The sequence below is a fragment of the Eriocheir sinensis genome, chromosome 3 (assembly GCF_024679095.1).
Source record: "Eriocheir sinensis breed Jianghai 21 chromosome 3, ASM2467909v1, whole genome shotgun sequence".
NCBI classification, from domain to species: domain Eukaryota; kingdom Metazoa; phylum Arthropoda; class Malacostraca; order Decapoda; family Varunidae; genus Eriocheir; species Eriocheir sinensis.
The window spans coordinates 15,728,445-15,748,541 of record NC_066511.1 but is presented as its reverse complement, the minus strand read 5'-3'; the positions used below and the strand labels follow the sequence as shown (position 1 = coordinate 15,748,541).

Below are 20,097 nucleotides of genomic sequence, written 5' to 3'. Positions count from 1 at the left end.
ACTAATACCAAGCCGCCGCCTTTCCCTTGCAATGGAAAGCTCATAAACGGCCGGGATTTATTCTGGAGGCTGAATAAATTACGTGGGAGAGAGAGAAAGAGAGAGGGAGGGCGGAGGGCACCACCATCCTGAAACTATTTTATTTCCCGCTAACCAAAAGCTCATAAACTTAACTAACCTTTTTATTATTAAGGCTTTCCCTGGTAACCTTGAGCAGTCGTCTTTATCCAACTTTTCGTCTGTATTAATAATTTTCCTCCTGCCTACGACTTAAACTCATTCAAGGGGAGAGTATCGAGTCACCTCATCACCCGAAATTATTGACTTCTCTTTTAGTCTCTCGTTCTTTCTGCTTTTGTTCGGAGCAGTGTCTAGCGGGCTTTTTTGTTGTTGTTGATGTTGTGTTTATTTATCCCCTTGAGCTGCCTGCCTTGCTGTAAAAAATAATAATAATAATAAAAAAAAGTCTGCCTTAAGCTGTTTATCTCAGTGTTATGTTCAAAGTGATAGTTGCTTATGACAGGAAAGGATTAATTAGTGTTATCAAAACGTTCCTTATTTTTTCACTGGTAAGCTCTCTGACTATTTTTTTGTTTGTTTGTTGTTGTTTTCCTCTTTGAGAAGTGAGGTACCTGCTTCGGTGAGGGAGAAATCAATGAATATAAACTTTGACAGCAGGATATAAAAACTAAGTAAGGGTGAAAAGTTAATGATGTAAAGTAAATAATGGTGAAAAATTAATGATATAAAGAAAAGCAGATAATAGTGAAAAGCTAATGATATAAGAAGTAAGTAATGGTGAAATGCTAATGATGTAAGTAAAATAAAATAAAATACAATCACGAGGAAGGAGACCCATCCATCCTTGTCTTCGGTGCCCTCCGACGAACACCACCGTCATTCTGTTTTCTTTTTTTTGTTGTTTTGTTTTTACTCATTTGTGATTCTTTTCTCCTTTCCTCACTAGTTTACACACGCCGTCGCTGCCTGCTCAACCTTCACAACAAAATCAATATTTTTAATGAAACAAATTATGAATAACAAGACCAGCTCATCCATGGCGAATCAGTGCTTATTTAAATTTAAAGATAATGATGAATGATTACGATAAATGACGAAATAATATATAGCAAATCATGCAGCCACTCACTTAAAGCGTATATACACACCTGCATTAACTCTAAAGCTCGAAAATTTAATGCATCTTCATATAAACAGATAAGAAACCTCCATCACAGCCGCCCACCCCCCTCTCCCAAGGCAGACCCGTGGCAAGAGAGGAGAAACAGAGGGCGCCACCAGCAAGCTACGTCATGAAGCTGCCAGGGCTCAACGGAAGGGGCGGCCGTGCATCAAGGACAATAAACGCACACAACACCCGCGTGACAAAGATGGTGACAACTTTCCTCGGAGACTTGGCCGATATTATGAGACACTTTCGCTTCTCACATCAGCTATTTCTAAAGGTCAAAGAGGGGGTCAATCGGGTTCTAATTCAGACTACCAGGGTCATAAAACTACTCCTGGAAATGCCCAAAAGAGGGTCAATCAGGTTCTAATGAGTGTTCTTTAGGGAAGAAGGGTCAGACTACCACCAGGGTCATAAAACTACTCCTGGAAATGCCCAAAAAGAGGGGGTCAATCGGGTTCTAATGAGTGTTTCTTTAGGTTCACGGTACAGAAGAAGGGTCAGACTACCACCAGGGTCATAAAACTACTCCTGGAAATGCCCAAAAAGAGGGGGTCAATCGGGTTCTAATGAGTGTTTCTTTAGGTTCACGGTACAGAAGAAGGGTCAGACTACCACCAGGGTCATAAACTACCCTGGAAATGCCCAAAAGACTACCACCAGGGTCATAAAACCCTGAAATGCCCAAAACTCCTACGAAGGCCTTTGTAATAGGTGTATGGCCCAAAGTTTAAACCCAAAATATAATACACCAAACAGACCTCACTACACCCCAAAGATATTAAATACGCCCAAAAGACATTATTACTCCATTATAAAAGATATTACTCCTAAAATTCATTAAGATACACTCCAGAGATAGGCGCAAGGCTAATGGATTTACGTTAGAAATGAATGTATATAATGTATGAATGGATCTAGGGATGTATATGTGTGCTGAGTGCGAGTGTGTGTATAGATACCTAATGACTTTACGTTAGAAATATGTAAGTATGTATCTAGGTGTGTATATGTGAGTGTATAGTGTATAGATATAGATACAGAGAGACAGACAGACAGACACATAGCTAGATAGATGGACAGATACAGATACATACAGATGAACAGGTAGATGTGTGCTCACGAAAATAAAATAGTGCAAGTAGCGAGTGGCCTGGTAGAAAGCAACATGTCCTCAGGCGGTGGCAACGCTAGTGAAGGGGACGTCGAGGAAGAGGAGGGAGGGGATGGGAAGGGAAGCGAGGGGAAGGGGAGTGAGGGGACGGGAAAAAACTACACACACCAGACCCCCCCTCTCCCTCCTTTCCCCTCTCTCCTGCTGGCGGTGGCGTATATACTTCGGGCTGGCGAAATATTTATACTACGTCCGGATAGCTCAGAGTAGCCTACAGGGGCGGGGCGGGGCGGAGCGGGTGCGAGGAGCTGCAACACTACAGAACAGAACTACACAGAACTGGCTCCTGCACTGCACTAGGGGGGAGGAGGTGGAGGGGGAGGGGAAGGGAAGGTTAGGAAGTTCATAAACCTATTCCAGGCCTCACTGAGTGCCTGCAGCGAGGGGGCGAGGGGGGGGGGGGTGAGAGAGAGAGAGAGAGAGAGAGAGAGAGAGAGAGAGAGAGAGAGAGAGAGAGAGAGAGAGAGAGAGAGAGAGAGAGAGAGAGAGAGAGAGAGAGAGAGAGAGAGAGAGAGAACAAAAAGGAGAGAAAAAGATAGATAGATCGATTAAAAAAATAGAAAAGAAAGAAAATATAGAACGACTGGAAAAAATAGAAAAATTAGGGAGGAATAACGAAAAAAGAAAAAGAAAAAAAAGAAAAGTAACGAAAGGACGAAAAAAAGAGAGCAAAGGGAGAAAGCATTAGATGGGAAGAGAGAGAGAGAGAGAGAGAGAGAGAGAGAGAGAGAGAGAGAGAGAGAGAGAGAGAGAGAGAGAGAGAGAGAGAGAGAGAGAGAGAGAGAGAGAGAGAGAGAGAGAGAGAGAGAGAGAGAGAGAGAGAGAGAGAGAGAGAGAGAGAGAGAGAGAGAGAGAGAGAGAGAGAGAGTGTGTATATAATTAAGGTCCAGGCACCGCATTATCACGGGTCACATGTTGGCAGGTAAGGGAGAGGATCAGGAGGTGTGGCGCGCGTCCTGCAGGGAGGGAGGGAAGGTATAATGGCCTTGAGACACACCTGGAATTTCTTTGTTAGCTGGTTGGCTTAGGAAGTTAGCTGGTCTGGTTTGTAAGTAAAAGAAAAGGAAAGGAAAATAATGGGGATGGAAGAAATTAAATGAGAAAAGGAATGGAATTAGTAAGTTACCTGGTTTAGTTAGTTAGATACCTGGTTGTGTTTGTTAGATACCTGGTTTAGTTAAGATACATGGTTGTTATTTACCTGGTTTAGTAAGATACCTGGATTATAATTAGTTACCTGGTTTAGTTAGATACCTGGTTGTATTAGTTGGTTACCTGGTTGTGTTAGATACCTGGTTAGTTTTGGAGGGACCGGAATGGCCTTGACACACAATTTTTATGCTTTAGTTGGTAAGTAAGTTACCTGGTTTAGTTAGTTAGATACCTGGTTAGTTATATAGAGAACGTAATGCCCGCGACACAGAACTCTGGCTCGCTAGTTAATTAGTTTCCTGGTTATATTATTTAGCGTTTAATTAATTAGTGGGTTGGTTAATTGGGTGGTTAGTTAGGTTAGTTAAGTTAGTCTGTTATCCATACTATAATAACTTACTGCTTTAGTGGGTTTTTTCTTTATTTACTGATTTTGAGTTTAATTACGTTGTTTGTCAGTCCGTTCGTTAGTTAGTCAGTTCAAACTAAATTAAAAATAAATCGGTTAGTTGTTTTTTTCATATATTTACTGATTTATATATATAATCTTTTTTTTTCTCCTTTTTTATAGTTCGCTGCAGCAGTCTTCATAGGGAGGAGGAGGAGGAGGAGGAGGAGGAGGAGGATCACGCCTAAACCTTGGGGAGCCGTGAGAAGGACGTGCTGGGAGGGAGGGAGGCCAGAGGGAGGATGAGGGAGAGAGGGGGAGGAAGGGAAGGAAGGGAAGGAAAGAGTGAGCATTGCGGAGAAGGAAAAAGGAAGGGCAAAGAGGGGAAAGGATGGAAAGAAAAGGGATGGGATGAGATGGGTTGGAAAAGATAGGAAGGGAATGGAAGGGAAGGAAATAAAAAAGGAGGGAAGGAAAGAAAGGAAACGAAAGGAAAGGAAAGGAAAGGAAAGGAGAGGGAAGGGAAGGGAAGGGAAGGGAAGGGAAGAGAAAGGAAGGGAAGGGAAGGGAAGGAAATAAAAAAGGAGGGGAAGGAAAGAAAGGAAAGGGAAACATGCGGATAGAAGGGAAGAGGAAGAGAAAGGAAAGGAAAGGAAAGGAGAGGGAAAGAAAGGGAAGGGAAGAGAAGAAAAGAAAAGGAATGGGAAACATGGAGAGAAAGAAAGAGGAAGAGCAATGGAAGGGAAGGAAAGAAAAAGAAAAAAGAGAAAACGTAGAGGAAAGGAAAGCAAGGAAAAAATAAGAAAAGAAAGGAAGGAGAAGACAACGAGAAAACGAAATGAAAAGAAACGGGAAAGAGTAGGAAAAGGAACGAAGGAGGAGGAGGAAAGTGAGGTAAAGTAAGAGAAGGGAAGGGAAGGAAAGGAAAGCGAAGAGGAGGAGCTCACACCAACTCCCAAAGAGCCTATATACGAGGTGCTTCGAGGCGGCAAGATCTCATGTACCGTCCACACACAATACACACGCCAGGCCCGAGACTAGAAGTGACAGGGAGAGGGCCCCGCGCCACGCCCTCAACGCTCAACAACAGACAGCGCAACGAGGTAACAAAGAAGTCGTAAGCTCTCCACCGCGCTCGTGTAATATTGCTTGAAGAGGGGGATTATTTTGTGTCAGAAGAGGCGAGAGAGAAAACAGAAACAAGAATCGCTGCCGTGGATTGAGTCGCTCGATCGATGTCGCCAAGAACATGATGGATAATGAATGATCGTATAACATTGCTTGAAGACGGAGATTGTTAAGTGTCAGAAGAAGCGAGAGAGAAAACAGAAACAAGAATCGCTGCCGTGGATTGAGTCGCTCGATCGGTGTCGCTAAGAACTTGATGGATTATGGATAATAACCCTGATAACCCGTCCTTCTTAATGCCAGTTAGTTAGCTAGTTAGTCGGGTGTTGAACAAGTCCGATTTGGCGAGACAACTAAGCTATCGGGAAGTGTAAAAGGAAATGTAAGGTAAGAAATCCTATTATCTACCTACCTACCTATCCTATCCACCAACCTACCTATCCTACTACTACCTACTATCCTACCTGTCCACACGGCGCCGTTTGTCTGCAATATCCAACACAGGTGACCCCATGAAGACGCGAGTGAAGGAGATGAATCATAAGGAAACAACAAGAACCTGGATTAGATATAGCCTAGTAGCGCCAGCAGCCCGAAACGAAAGGAATGAGGAAAGGGTTGACCAGGAAAGGAAACGAGTGGAAAAGAAAGGAAAGGAAAAGAAAAGGAGAAAAAGGAAAGAGAAGAGAGAAGGTAGCGAAGTATAATATAATGGAAAGAAAAGGAAAGGAAAGGAAAGGAAAGAAGGAAGGAAGGAAGGGAAGGAAGGGAAGGAAGGAAGGAAGGGAAGGGAAGGGAAAGGAAAGGAAAGGAAAGGGAAGGGAAGGGAAGGGAAGGGAAGGGAAGGGAAGGGAATGGAAAGGAAAGGAAAGGAAAGGAAAGGAAGGGAAGGGAAGGGAAGGGAAGGGAAAGGAAAGGAAGGGAAGGGAAGGGAAGGGAAAGGAAAGGAAAGGAAAGGAAAGAAACCTATTAGTAAAGACGCGTGTGGAAGGTATGAGAACTAGCTAGCCTTCAGAATGCCTCTTGCCTACGTCAGTCCATGGCAGTCTAGGGAAAGAAATAAGACTAGGAGTGAAGGGTCTATCAATCTGTCCCTCGAGTGCCAGTCAAGAGCGTCAGAAAAGATAAGCGTTAAGGATGGTGAGAGCAAGGGAACCAGAAGAGTTATAGACAAGGGTATGAAGTGGACGATGATATAATATGGGTCGTATTATAAAACATTTCCCCGTCCAAGAACACATATTTGACAAGGCTATCGTAGGAGTTGAGGGCATTTCCAGTAGTAGTTTTATGACCCTGGTGGTAGTTTGACCCTTCTTCTGTACCCTGAGCCTAAAAAAAACTCATTAAAACCTGATTGATCCCCTCTTTGACCTTTAGAAATAGCTGATGTGAGAAGAGAAAGTGTCTCGTATTACCAGCCAATTTGTCTCGAGTGCCAAAAGTAGAAAATATCAGAGGGAAGATGAGTATTAAGAGTGATGAAAGCAAGAAGACCAGAATAGTAAGAAGGGCGTGATAATAAAAATGTATTACGAGTGCCACTTCAATACCGTGAAAGCAAGAAAACTAGAAGAATGAAAGACAAGGTTAAGGAAGGTGTGATAATATAATCTGTCTCTAGAATGCCAGTCTAGTGCCAGTACAAGCCAGAAGTAGCATATATCAGAGGGAAGATTCGTATGAAGGGTGCCAGATATGAGTGTCACTTCAATATCGTGAGAGCAAGAAAACTAGAAGAATGAAAGACAAGGTTAAGGAAGGTGTGATAATATAATCTGTCTCTAGAATGTCAGTCTAGTGCCAGTACAAGCCAGAGGTAGCATATATCAGAGAGAAGATTAGTATAAAAGTGTCAGTTACAAGTGCCACTTCAATACCGTAAAAGCAAGAAAACTAAAAGAATGAAAGACAAGGTTAAGGAAGGTGTGATAATATAATCTGTCTCTAGAATGCCAGTCTAGTGCCAGTACAAGCCAGAAGTAGCAAATATCAGAGGGAAGATTCGTATTAAGGGTGCCAGATATGAGTGTCACTTCAATATCGTGAGAGCAAGAAAACTAGAAGAATGAAAGACAAGGTTAAGGGAGGTGTGATAATATAATATGTCTCTAGAATGCCAGTCTAGTGCCAGTACAAGCCAGAAGTAGCATATATCAGAGGGAAGATTCATATTAAGGGTGCCAGATATGAGTGTCACTTCAATATCGTGAGAGCAAGAAAACTAGAAGAGTAGAAGACAAGGTTATGAAGAGCGTGATAACATAATCTGTCTTTCGAGTGCCAGCAAGATTCTTACTACAAGTCGAAAGTAGAAAATATCAGAGCTTAAGATAAATATTAAGGGTGCCAGTTACGGGTGCCACTTCGATATCGTGAAAGGACGAAAACCAGAAGAGTAAGAGACAAGGGTATGAGGTACACGATAATACAATATGCCTCTCGAGTGCCAGTCAGGAGTGCCAGTGGAGGCCGAGGGTAACTAGGGTGAGGAAGGAAGGGCGTGAAGGGTACGACCTGCCTCATGAGTATCTGTCAACAACACTGGCAGTCTGGGAGCCACTCAATCACGGCCTGTTGAGAGGTTGTAAGAGCTCACGTCAGTCACCGAGAGGATGACAGATAAGGCGAGTGTGTGTTGGAGAGAGAAACAGAGACAGACAGACAGAGAGAGACAATGGTATAGGGCATTAGGAGAGACTATGAGCGTATATGTGAAGAGGGATAAAGTACATACAGTTTAGCCAGACGAGGCATAGAATGAGGCCTTTTTAGAGTGATATGAAGTAAGACACGTAACAAGAGGTCAAGATGGGAGAAATAGAGGATACTGAAGGAGACACAGAGGCACGGAGGGATACATAACGGGACACGTGAAAGATATCGTTGACACAGACATAGACGAATGTATCAGAGAGTACATGGAAGGTATAGGAGAGACAGAGACACGATGGAATATACATGAATTAAGACACAGGAGAGGGAGGAAGGAACAAGATGGAAGGGAACGAAGGAGAGTGAACCTGAAAGGAAGAGGGAGGAACAGAAACGAAGGGAATGAAGGAGGTAAAATCAGAAAACGAAAGAGACATTGAAGGAGGGAGAGATAGAAGCGAGGGGACGACAGAAGAAGGGACAGAAACAGGAAACGAAGGAAGGGGAAACAAGGAAAGAGAAGTGAGGAAACGAAGAAAGGGAAAACAAAGAAAGGAGGGAGGTACTAAAACGAAGAAAACGGAGGAAGGGATAACAGGAGCGAGAAATAAGAACGAAGGGAACGAAGGAAGGGGAAACGGACGCAACAGCTGGATGTGTCAAGGGAACGAGTTGGTGCCGGGTTGCTGTTGTTGCTGTTGCTGTTGCTGCTGTTGTGTACGAGCCGCCAGTTCCAGAGTTAGGGGGCAGCGGTATGCGGGGCGGAGATTGCTTTCACCTGCTTTAACAAATGACCAAATGCCGGATTCGTTCGTCCGGGATCAGCGGCATTGTGTGTGTTGGCGTGTTCATATGTGTGGAGACAAAGGCCGGACTGCATAACTGAGGGGGGGAATTCAACAGTTGGCTGCCTGTTTAGATTTTTCAGTCCACTTCGTTTTTACTGTTCCTCGTTGCTATATAGACACAAAGACTCCACTTGATGACTGAGGGAGGAATTTTAAACTTTTTGCAGTCGGTTTAGATTATTCAGTCCATCTCCTTTTGCTGCTGTTCTTCGTTTCTATATTGGCGTACTTGAAATCTGACAGAGGAATCAAACTATTTCCTGCCTGTTTAGATTATTCAGTCCATTTCGACTTTGTTGTTCGTTCGTCGCTATAGAAAAGATACGGTCTGATGTTATATTAGCTATGGAGTTCTGGGCATTGCTTCTGGTCGTATATCGTCACCCTCATAAAATACCTGTCTAAGTCATTTTTCAGCGATTTCCAGGGTTTTGTTTACATCAATTTTTCATCATGTGACGCCCATTTTTGCATAGTTGCCTTCGTCATTCAGGGTTCGAGCGTTCTAGAATTGGCCTTTTCATTTTTGCTTAAATCTTAAGCCAAATGATATCACGACAGTTCTCTGATTTCCTGAAAAGTAGATAATAATGACTTAGGCGGTTTGTGAATGAAGGTGACGATATGTAAAGACGGTGAGTAATATATATCTAGTCCACGTGATAAAACTCCTTGAAAACGTAACTTGTAATATATAAAAATTTAGTCTTTAGGATAAAACTCCGCCTCGCAACTCATAAAAAAATAAACTTCACCACCACGGAAATAAGAGGTTAACAAGAGGTCAAGGTACGATCTAATGATGTATAATGAAATGAAATGCCGCATGTTAGTGTTGAGAGAGAGAGAGAGAGAGAGAGAGAGAGAGAGAGAGAGAGAGAGAGAGAGAGAGAGAGAGAGAGAGAGAGAATAGAGAGAGAGAGAGAGAGAGAGAGAGAGAGAGAGAGAGAGAGAGAGAGAGAGAGAGAGAGAGAGAGAGAGAGAGAGAGAGAGAGAGAGAGAGAGAGAGAGAGAGAGAGAGAGAGAGAGAGAGAGAGAGAGAGAAGCGAGTTTGTATCCTATTAAACAAAACTGCGCCTTGCAACAGGGAATGCATAGAAACTTAGCCACAGCGAATATAGAGTTAAATAAGAGATCAAGGTTATAGTCTTTTGATATGTAATGAAATGAAGCATATTTAGTTAGATATATATGTTTTAAGGGAAGAGAGTTTGTATTCAGTCGGATAAAACTGAGTCTCGCAGTAGTGTATGCGTATAAAATTAGCCAAAAAGGAATTAAGCGCTGAATACCATGTCCAGGTTATGATCTTATGCTATATAATAAAGCATGTTTAGTTACGTATGTGTGAAGAGGGGAGTGAGTTCGTATTCTGTTAAAGCCGAAAAATGAAGGAGTCAGATGAATACCAGCTCTTAAAGGAACAGATTAAAGATACCAAGGCGAAAGAGGGTCGCAAAATATACAACACTGTCTGCCAAGAGAAGAGGCAGAAAGCAAAGCAAGACCAGTTTTCAGCATCGGTTAAATAAAATTGTCCCTCGTTAAAGTTAATACATAAACATTTAGCCAAGCGGAAATAAGAGTTCAATACGATGTTGAAATTACGATCTTATGATATATAATGGAGTATGTTTAGTTACGTTTGTGTAAAGAGAGGAGTGAGTTTGTATTCCGCTAAATAAAACTGAGCCCCGCAACAGTGAATACATATACATTTAGCTTAAGCGGAAATAGAGTTGAATATGATGTCCGGTATAATACCCCAGATTACCTCGGCCAGGCTTCCCGGGTAAACACACGCTAATTGCTCCGCCCCGAGGGATGGTATCACCTGACTGCGTATACAGGTGGGCGGCGCCTCGTCTACCCCCAGGTGACATAGATTGGGGTGGGTAGGTAGCTCTTCATCTACACCACACCACGCCACACTACCGCGAGACACTGTAACGCCACATCGACACTTCACCACAATAAAATGTAACCATATCACAACACTACCACCAAACACCACGAAATACATCACCACTATACCACATCAGTGTTACACCCCATCAACACCACACCACCACCACATCCTCATTATCACCACGCTACCATACTAACACCACAAAACATCACCACTATACCACATAATTCCTCTCCATCATCATCATCATCATCCACTTTTCAGACCCTTCTCCTCCTCTTCCCTTCTTCATCACACACTTTTCATCCTGCAATTTATCACGTACTTTCCCTCACTATGTATTTTTTTTACTCAGCTCTTTTTCCCCTCTCTCTCGACTCTTCCTATATTCCTTACATTTTTTACTCTTCTCACCCTCCCCCCCCCCCTCTCACCTCTCTCCTTCATCACTTACTTTCTAATCTCTTACTTATCACATTTTTCCCTCATTATAGCTTTTTTTTAGTCTGCTCTTTTTTTCCCCTCTCTCCCTCTCCCTCCCTTCTCCACCTCTTCCCTCATTCCCTGCTTTACTTTTCTTTTTTCCTTATCTTCTCCATCACACACTTTCCTACCTCTTATTCATTCCTTTACTTCTGCCTCGCTTTATATTTTTCATTTACTTTCATTTCATTTATTTCATTATTCGTTATTTTCATTTTCTCTTACCTTTACTTACATTTCTCTCTCTCTCTCTCTCTCTCTCCATAACAAAAACCTTCATCCGGTGTCATTATTTTTTTTTCCTTTTAGCAAATCGGGATCCTTCTTAACCATAACCCCTTTACGACGCATTAAAAGACACATTACTTGACATCACTATTAAGAGCTACATGTGTGTGTGTGTGTGTGTGTGTGTGTGTGTGTGTGTGTGTGTGTGTGTGTGTGTGTGTGTGTGTGTGTGTGTGTTTGTCCCTCACGCCATCCGGTATTACGTGGCTTTATCTCGTTTTGTCTGTTCAAGTAAGCCAATGGCGGTCCAGCGATAGCAGTTTCGCGAGACTCATCCTCTCTTTCTACCTCCTCCTACTCCTTTCTTCATTCTTTTTTTCCCTTCTTATGCTTTGAAACACCGCGCCTTGTATGTACTATAACCCTCCACTTCCTTCTCCTCTCCCCTCGCTTTCTCTAGTCCTGTACACTGACCTTTCTCTCCTCTGCCCTTCACTTCTCTTCCCTTCCATTCCCTTCCCTTCCTTTTCTTTCCCTCTCTTTCCCTATCTATACGTACACTTATTCACCTCTCTTCTCTGATCTTTCTCCTCTCTCTGCCTCTCATTTTCTTCTCCTCCTCCTCCTCTTCCTCCTCCTGCTCCTCTTCCTCCTCCTCCTCCGTTCTTCATTCTTTTCTCCCCTCCTCATAAACTTACCCTAGCATCTCCGGTACTCCCTAAGTAGCATCTCCTCCTCCTCCACCAGGGTCATATTTCAAGCTAATTTGATTATGGATGCGGCCAGGTGGTTCCCGTGCCGGCAACCTGGACGTAGCAGTATGTAGGGCAGGGTGGACCGAGAGCTAGTGTTGCTGCCGTTACTGAGGCTGATTATGCTGCTGTTGATGATGATGATGATGCCCGCCCGCCGCCGCACCTGTTTGGCCTAATTCCCCTCATGCAGGTAAACACCCTTATGTTATATTATGTTGATGTCCAAGACTTTAGTGCGACGAGAACTTTTCACAACAAAAATAATAACAACGACGATAATAACAACACGAACAAACGTTTCCAACTACAATTGTGATGAAAAGTGTGCTAAAAAAAACGTGTGCGTGGGCGTGTTTGTGAGGGTTGTGTGTGTGTGTGTGTGGAGGGGGATGGGGCTTTGTGTGTTGCGTGTGTGGACGTGTCGGTCATTGTATGTCTGCCTGTTTGTCTGTCTGTCTGTCTCTCCCCTTACCTGCTGGATGCCGACCTGCTAGCCTGCTTTTATCCCTGCCCCGCTGATTGCCCCCTAGCCAGAAAAAAAACAGCCACCCACTAACCCAGCCAGTCAACCAGTCACCCAGCAAGCAAGTCAACCAGTCAGCCAACAACACCTGCCTGCCTATATATCTTAAAACTAACAGCTATCCAAGACAATTTTACTTCCTTCCTCTCCAGTCACTAAACCAGCCAGTCAGCCAGCCAGTCAACCATCCAGTCAGTCAGCCAGGCAGCCTACAACACCAACCTGCCTACCTACCTAACTACCTCTATCTATATACAAACAGCTATCCCACGCAGTTCAACTTCCTTTCTCTCCGAAACTAAGGCACCTCACTCCCCCCCCCCTTCCCACACACACACATCTCTTCTCCCTCTTCTCTCCTCTTCCCACTCTACCCATCACGTTTCAACGCCTCCCCCTATATAGCTCTTCTCCCTCCCTCTTCTTCTTTCCACTCTCACCTCTCACCCACACACAAAAATACTACCCGTGTGCAGATCGCAGAGGAATGAAGCCACTCAGTATGTCTACAATTAGATTACGGGATGAGCTATCACCGAAGAACCTTGGTCGCGGCCAAAGCGTGAAATGAAAGCGGATAGTTAGCGCCCACTGTATGAAAGATGGCGGAACTTAATCGTAGGAATAGAAACATAAATTAAAAAGTAAAAATAAAATACTGCAGCAAGGAAAGGCACATAAATCCCCTTATACTAAACAGCTCTTCGTGGTTCCAGGTATTGAGTGTACCGAGTTAAGTCCTTTCATTACTTCAAATACTAAAATTTTCTATTTACAATTGTTATTGTCGTTGCCATTAGTGGTGGTGGTAGTAGTAGTAGTAGTAGTAGTAGTTAATTATTGTTTCAACGCCACAAAAGTCAAAGAAAGGTCAAAAGACGTATTACATCCTCAATCTTCGAACTTTCTTTCAATTCATCTGTTCTTATACACTTTTTTCTTTCTTTTGACAGGAGTCGTGATGAGTTTTCTCTCTCTCTCTCTCTCTCTTAATCAATGTTGGGAAAAGATTTACCTTCCTCTTTAAACACTCGGGTGATAAGATTTTTCTCGCTTCCAGTCCGTCTCGTGATAGCATTTTCTTTCTCTTGATAAGCTTAGTGGCCAGCAGGACGGAGGGCTGGAGGAGGGCAAGGAGAGGGGGAAGGAAGGAAGGAAGAGGGATTGAATGAAAGAAAATGAGAAGGAAGGAAGGAAGGAAGAAATGAGCCAGCAGGACGGAGAGGTGGAAGAAGGAATACCTAGTTAAGACGAAGGAGAGGAATAGGAAGGGAAGACTGTAAGAAAGAATGAAAGAAGGAAACGGAGCAGGAAGGAAGGCTGAAAGGGAGAAAGAAAGATTGAATGAAGGGGAAGAGATAGGAACGAACGAACGAACGAACGAAGGAACGATGGAAGGAAGGAAGGAAGGAGAAGGAACAAAGGAAGGAAGATAAGCGTATTTGATACCCAGACCGAGAGCTAAAGTAAGGCAATGGTATACGACCAGGAAATGAAATAGAAAGAGAAGAAAGGAAAAATTAATAAATGAGAGGGAGAGAAGGGAAAAATAAGAGGAAAGGGAGAGAGGGAAGGAAAGAGAAAAAGAAAGAAAGAAGGAAGGAAGGATGGAAAGTAGGAAAGAAGAAAGGTAGAGAGAATGAAAAGGAATAGAGAGGAAAGGAAAAGAAAGCAAAAGAGGACAAAGAACGGAAGAACAGATGGTTTGGAATACGCAATGAAGGATGGGTGAAAAATACAAGCTGGAATAAATTAAAGACAAAGAAACAACAAAAGAAAAGGACAAAAGACGGAAAGAAAGAACGAAGGGGTAATTGACACTAAACAGCTAATGAATGAGATTAAATAAAGACAGATGGAAGGAGGGCGAGAAGTTAATGAGGAAAAGGAACAAAAAAAAAAAAAAAACTGAAAAAGGGGAACACACACACACACACACACACACACACACACACACACACACACACACACACACACATAAAGACACATACACACGCACACACCACAATTCCACCAAGGAGAGGAAGTGAAAGAAAGCAAAATAACCTTGGGAAAAAGTGGCCCAATAGAATCCCATCCCGTGACCGCACTTCACACTATTTTGACGCTGCATTACCCGAGACAAGCCAGTTTGCAATCCTCACCCTCACCACCACCACCACCACGACCTTCACCTTTACGCCCACCCCAAAAACAGTAAGAAAATAAAACATCTCAAAATTCAAAAGCAGGATAAGTATATACAGTATAAACTAAACAGGCACCCAAGCACACACACACACACACACACACACACACACACACACACACACACACACACACACACATTAATTATTTTGAGAAAGCTTCCGTAGGGATTGGTTGTGGGCATGTCCATGGTGGGTGGGTGGTGTGGAGAGTAGTACTTTTGTGACCCTGGTGGGAAATGGACCCCGTAAGCTTCTGTACCATGAACGTGAAAAATAAAACACTCAAGAGAACATAATTGATCTCCTTTTGGGCGTTTGAAATTAGTTGATGAGGAATGGGAATGAAAAGATGAGAAAAGTCGACGATAAGAGAGATTTATCAGGACTAGAAACGTAAAGATAAGTAGATTAAAAAAAACAGATTAGCAGATTAAAAACACGCCAAGATTAGAAGATTTACACGGAAAAGAACAGAGGAGAAAGACCAACACAAAAGGAGAAAAAAATAAACAGGAAAGGACAATATTGTGAATGACAGCTCAAGAGATCAGAGAATTCACAGGAAAAGGAGAAACGGCTCACGAGAGATTACGGAATTCCCAGAAAAGAGAAATGAGGGAGGAAATGATAACAAACGCACACGACATATCAAACAAAAACATCTGGATGAAAGAAAACTCTAATAAAGAACAATAAAACATGAGAACGTGGTGTGTGTGTGTGGGGGGGGGGGGGGAGGAGGTGTTGTCATTTTTTCTTCGTTTTTGTTATTTTGGTTAATATTTGTGGTAGTTAAGTTTCTTTTTTTGTAATCGGTGAAATGGAAATTAGAACAGACGGACAGTGGATATGACTAACATTTATTTTTTCTCGTATAAATAAACAGCATACATGATGGTTCTCTTTCTCTTTTTTCCGGTCACTTTTCTTTTCTTTATTTTTTTCTCTTTTCTTCTTTCTCTTTTCTTTCTTCTCTATTCTTTTTCATGTCGCTCTTCATTCTTTCTTCTCTTCTTTCCTCGTTTTCTTTCTTCTTTCTTCCTCTTTTTTCCTTCTTTTCTTTCCTCTAATTAATTCTTTCCTCTATTCCTCTTATTCTTCTTATTACGCTTTACAATTAGATATAAAGTCACGTAAGCCAAAAACCAATCGTCGAAACAAACTGTATTAGAATTGACACCACTTATTTTTCTTCCATCTCCAGTCTGACCTTTCCATTCTTATTTACGTATTTTTATTTTTTAGATCAGGAAATTCACCAAAACAAGAACCAAAAAACACTTGACAGCTAAACAAGACAACTACCAATTATTTTTTTCCCTACTTTCATTTTTATATCGACGCTTTACCTTTTCCTTCACCTTTGTTTGCCTAATGACCACACGGCGACAGGTGACAGGTGAGAGAGATAAAGCCATAAACATCCGCTACACTTTTTATTTATCTTATCGTATTACTCGTTTTTGAGAGAAGGGAAGAGGATGAGGGCTCGCGAGTTTACATTGGACAAGAGACAGATGCCTAATATGATGATGATAATGGTGGTGGTGGTGATGATGATAGACTGGAAATGATAATGGTGGTAGTTACAGTAGTGGTAGGGTGGTGGTGGTGATGTGACAGGAGGTGATATTGGTGGAAGTGGTAGTGAGCGTAGAAGTGGTGGTAGTAGTAGTAGTAGTAGTGTTAGTAGTAGTAGTTGAAGTAATGGAGGCAAGTCTAATTTTTTATATATATATATTTGTCGATTCATTATTTTTTTTTTTTAACGATGCCTGTTGATAGTTCTATTGTGTTTGCCGATGCTGCTGATCATGTTGTTATTATTATTCCTACTGGTGTTATTGTTGAGGCTACTGTTGTTGTTGTTGTTGTTGTTGTTGTTCTTGTTTTTGTTTTTCCGACCGCGCCTGTTATATACATGTTTTTTTTTTTTTTTCAGTGCTCACAAACACACGAGAAATACATTGCGTCAATTTATACTGCGATGCAAATGTCGAATATTTTTGTTCTTTTTTATCCTCAAAGTTGGATGTATTTATTATTTACTCCGGTTCATCAAAACAGACGTAATACGCGGCCCCACACACCCTCTATTTCCAGGGCGGAGGGGGGAGCTGGGGGCAGGGTCTGGGGCTGGGGCTAGGGCTGGGGTAGGGTTTCTCTCTCTCTCTCTCTCTCTCTCTGGAATACAAAACACACACACGCACACACACACACACACAAAGAATATCCCCAACAGCAACATAAACTAAATCAACACCACCACCATCACCACCACCACCACCACCATCACGACCACCACCACCACCACCACCACCATCACGACCACCACCACCACCACCACCACCAGTAACCACCACAATCACCACTCTTTTTATGCCCATCACTTTTTCTTCTTTGTGCATGACAGGAAGATAAAAAAAAGAACATTGCTATTACCGATATATTTACCTCCGCTTCGTGACATCATACTCGTGGGAATAGAAAATGAGATACGAATGAGGAAAAAAAGAAAACGGAATTGACGTAACGATAGACAGGAACAAAAGTTGATAGATAAGATGTAAATAGACAGACAAATACAAATAGAAAGACTGCTAAATGAAGCACAGAAAGATATAGACACAAATACATAGATAAGCACATAGATACACAAAAGAAGAGTGCTAGAAAATGTACAGAAATAAACAGAAACAAATAAATAGATAAATACAGACAGCTAAACAGAGACACACAGCTAGATGATACACAGACAGACACAGATGACCGGTGGATAGACACACCTCTCAACAACGAAAGAAAGACCGTCCGATAAAGTAATATAAATGCACGTACTTCAACAATGAGCTCCACTTTCATAAAAAAACGGTGCGGCCAACGTTGGTTCGCTTTTAGATTTGAAATTATACAGATTTTATGCAAATTCTCCTACACTCCCCCACCCCTCTCTCTCTCTCTCTCTCTCTCTCTCTCTCTCTCTCTCTCTATTAGCTACATAACACGAGGAAAGGCTAAGACAAACACACGAACACACACACACACACACTACTGCTGCTAATCCATGACACACACACACACACACACACACACACACACACACACACACACACACACACACACACAGATAACTTATGGTATATAACAGGGGCGTGTTCTGACTTACTTCCTTGCCTTGCCTCACTGCGGTCTAGACTCGAACATAACATTACCGAGGGAAAAAAAACAGAGCCCAGAGCGACTTAAGTGCATAAGAACACGATGCGATGCTGTTGTTTGCCCGTTTATGCGATTCAATAGCGTAAAAATAAGAGGTTTGGTATGCGTGTGGTAGTAGCGTGTGGTAGGGAGGAAGGTAGCTATTTATGCGATACTAATGTAGATATGAATAGGTAGATATGAATAGATAAATGGATGTACGCGTGTGAAAGTAGTGGTAGGTAGGTAGCGATGTGATACTAAAGTAGATACGAGTGGAAGAATAAATGAATATGAAAATGGAGAATGAATAATGAAGAGTCAGAGTTAGTAAAAATGTGAAAATGATTGCTTAATGATGAACACCCATGAGATGAGACCGATTAAATGGCAAAGAAGAAAGGAACAAGAATAAGAACAGGAAGAAGAGCAAGAAAAAGAACAAAAAGAGGAACAAGAAAAAGGTCAAGAGGAGCAAGAAAAAAAAACAATAAGAATATGAACAAGAACTAAAACAAGAAAAAAGATGAAGAAAAGTACATTGGCTACACTATTAAATTAAACAAACAATAAATAAAACTGCTACTACAACTACTACAAAGACAACAACAACAACAACAACAACAGTATGAAGGAGGTGGTTTTGGCTTCATTCATTATTCTGAGGAAAAAAGTAAGAGAGAGAGAGAGAGAGAGAGAGAGAGAGAGAGAGAGAGAGAGAGAGAGAGAGAGAGAGAGAGAGAGAGAGAGAGAGAGACATAGCAACCACAACAAAACACACCTCTCGACATGGGTGTGTGTGTGTGTGTGTGTGTGTGTGTGTGTGTGTGTGTGTGTGTGTGTGTGTGTGTGTGTGTGTGTGTGTGTGTGTGTGTGTGTGTGTGTGTGTGTGTGTGTGTGTGTTTGTGTGTGTGTGTGTAGCTGGCAGACAACAGGTGGCAAGAGGGGAAGAAAAAAAAATGTCCTGCTATGAGGAACGTATAATGTAAAGGGAAGGAAATGGAAAATTAATTCATTTAGTCAGTCTCTCTCTGTCTCTCTCTCTCTCTCTCTCTCTCTCTCTCTCTCTCTCTTACACACACACACACACACTCAGGTGACAGGTGGAGCGGCTCAGCTAATCTACGTAAGCTGGTGGGAAATTTTTCACCTGATAATAGGCGGCGGGTGACAAGGAGCACCTGACACCCCTTCACCTGCGCCGCGCTTAACGAGCCGGACGAGGTGCTAAGCGTCTGTCTCGCAGGGAAGAAGATGCTGTCTCTGTCACGACGAGGCAATGTGTGTGTGTGTGTGTGTGTGTGTGTGTGTGTGTGTGTGTGTGTGTGTGTGTGTGTGTGTGTGTGTGTGTGTGTGTGTGTGTGTGTGTGTGTGTGTGTGTGTGTGTGTGTGTGCAGAATAATGCATGTAGGATATATACTGTTTTCTTGTTTATGTTCTCTTGTGTTGTGTGTCTCTCTGTCTCTCTCTCTCTCTCTCTCATAATGTCAGTGTCTGTCTCTTTCTTAGTGTGTGTGTGTGTGTGTGTGTGTGTGTGTGTGTGTGTGTGTGTGTGTGTGTGTGTGTGTGTGTGCTCATATCTTTTTTCTCTCTTAAATAACTAGTACCGCTCAGTAATTAGGAAAGTTTCACTGCTAAACCTTTGAACAAAACTTCGCCCAAAGTATTGCAAAAACGGCATCGTAATTTTGTATGACAGTTATAAATTAAATAGTTACACTTTTCTCGGTACAGTTCGTTCATTCTTTTCCCGTATTTCTTCGTGATGGTCGCGAAACTATATGGTCACGGGCAGGGCAAGCAGTTATTACAGATTCTGGGCAAGTAGTTGTTATAGATTCTGGGCAAGCAGTTATTATAGATTCTGGGCAAGTAGTTGTTATAGATTCTGGGCAAGCAGTTATTATAGATTCTGGGCAAGTAGTTGTTATAGATTCTGGGCAAGCAGTTATTATAGATTCTGGGCAAATAGTTGTTATAGATTCTGGGCAAGCAGTTATTATAGATTCTGGGCAAGCAGTTATTATAGATTCTGGGCAAGCAGTTATTATGGATTCTGGGGCAAGCAGTTATTATGGATTCTGGGGCAAGCAGTTATTATGGATTCTGGGGCAAGCAGTTATTATGGATTCTGGGCAAGCAGTTGTTATAGATTCTGGGCAAGCAGTTATTATGGATTCTGGGCAAGCAGTTATTATGGATTCTGGGGCAAGCAGTTATTATAGATAGAGTCTGACTTGCAAAATAAATATGAAATGAAGCATGACAGTAGCACATC

The 20,097-nt window shown here is 42.3% G+C and overlaps 1 long non-coding RNA gene across 4 annotated transcripts in view; it reads right to left on the bottom strand.

The window, feature by feature from the left end:
- Positions 1-20,097, bottom strand: part of LOC127005725 (uncharacterized) — a 155,573-nt gene that overhangs the window by 124,520 nt on the left and 10,956 nt on the right. The gene's annotated exons all lie outside the window — the stretch shown is intronic.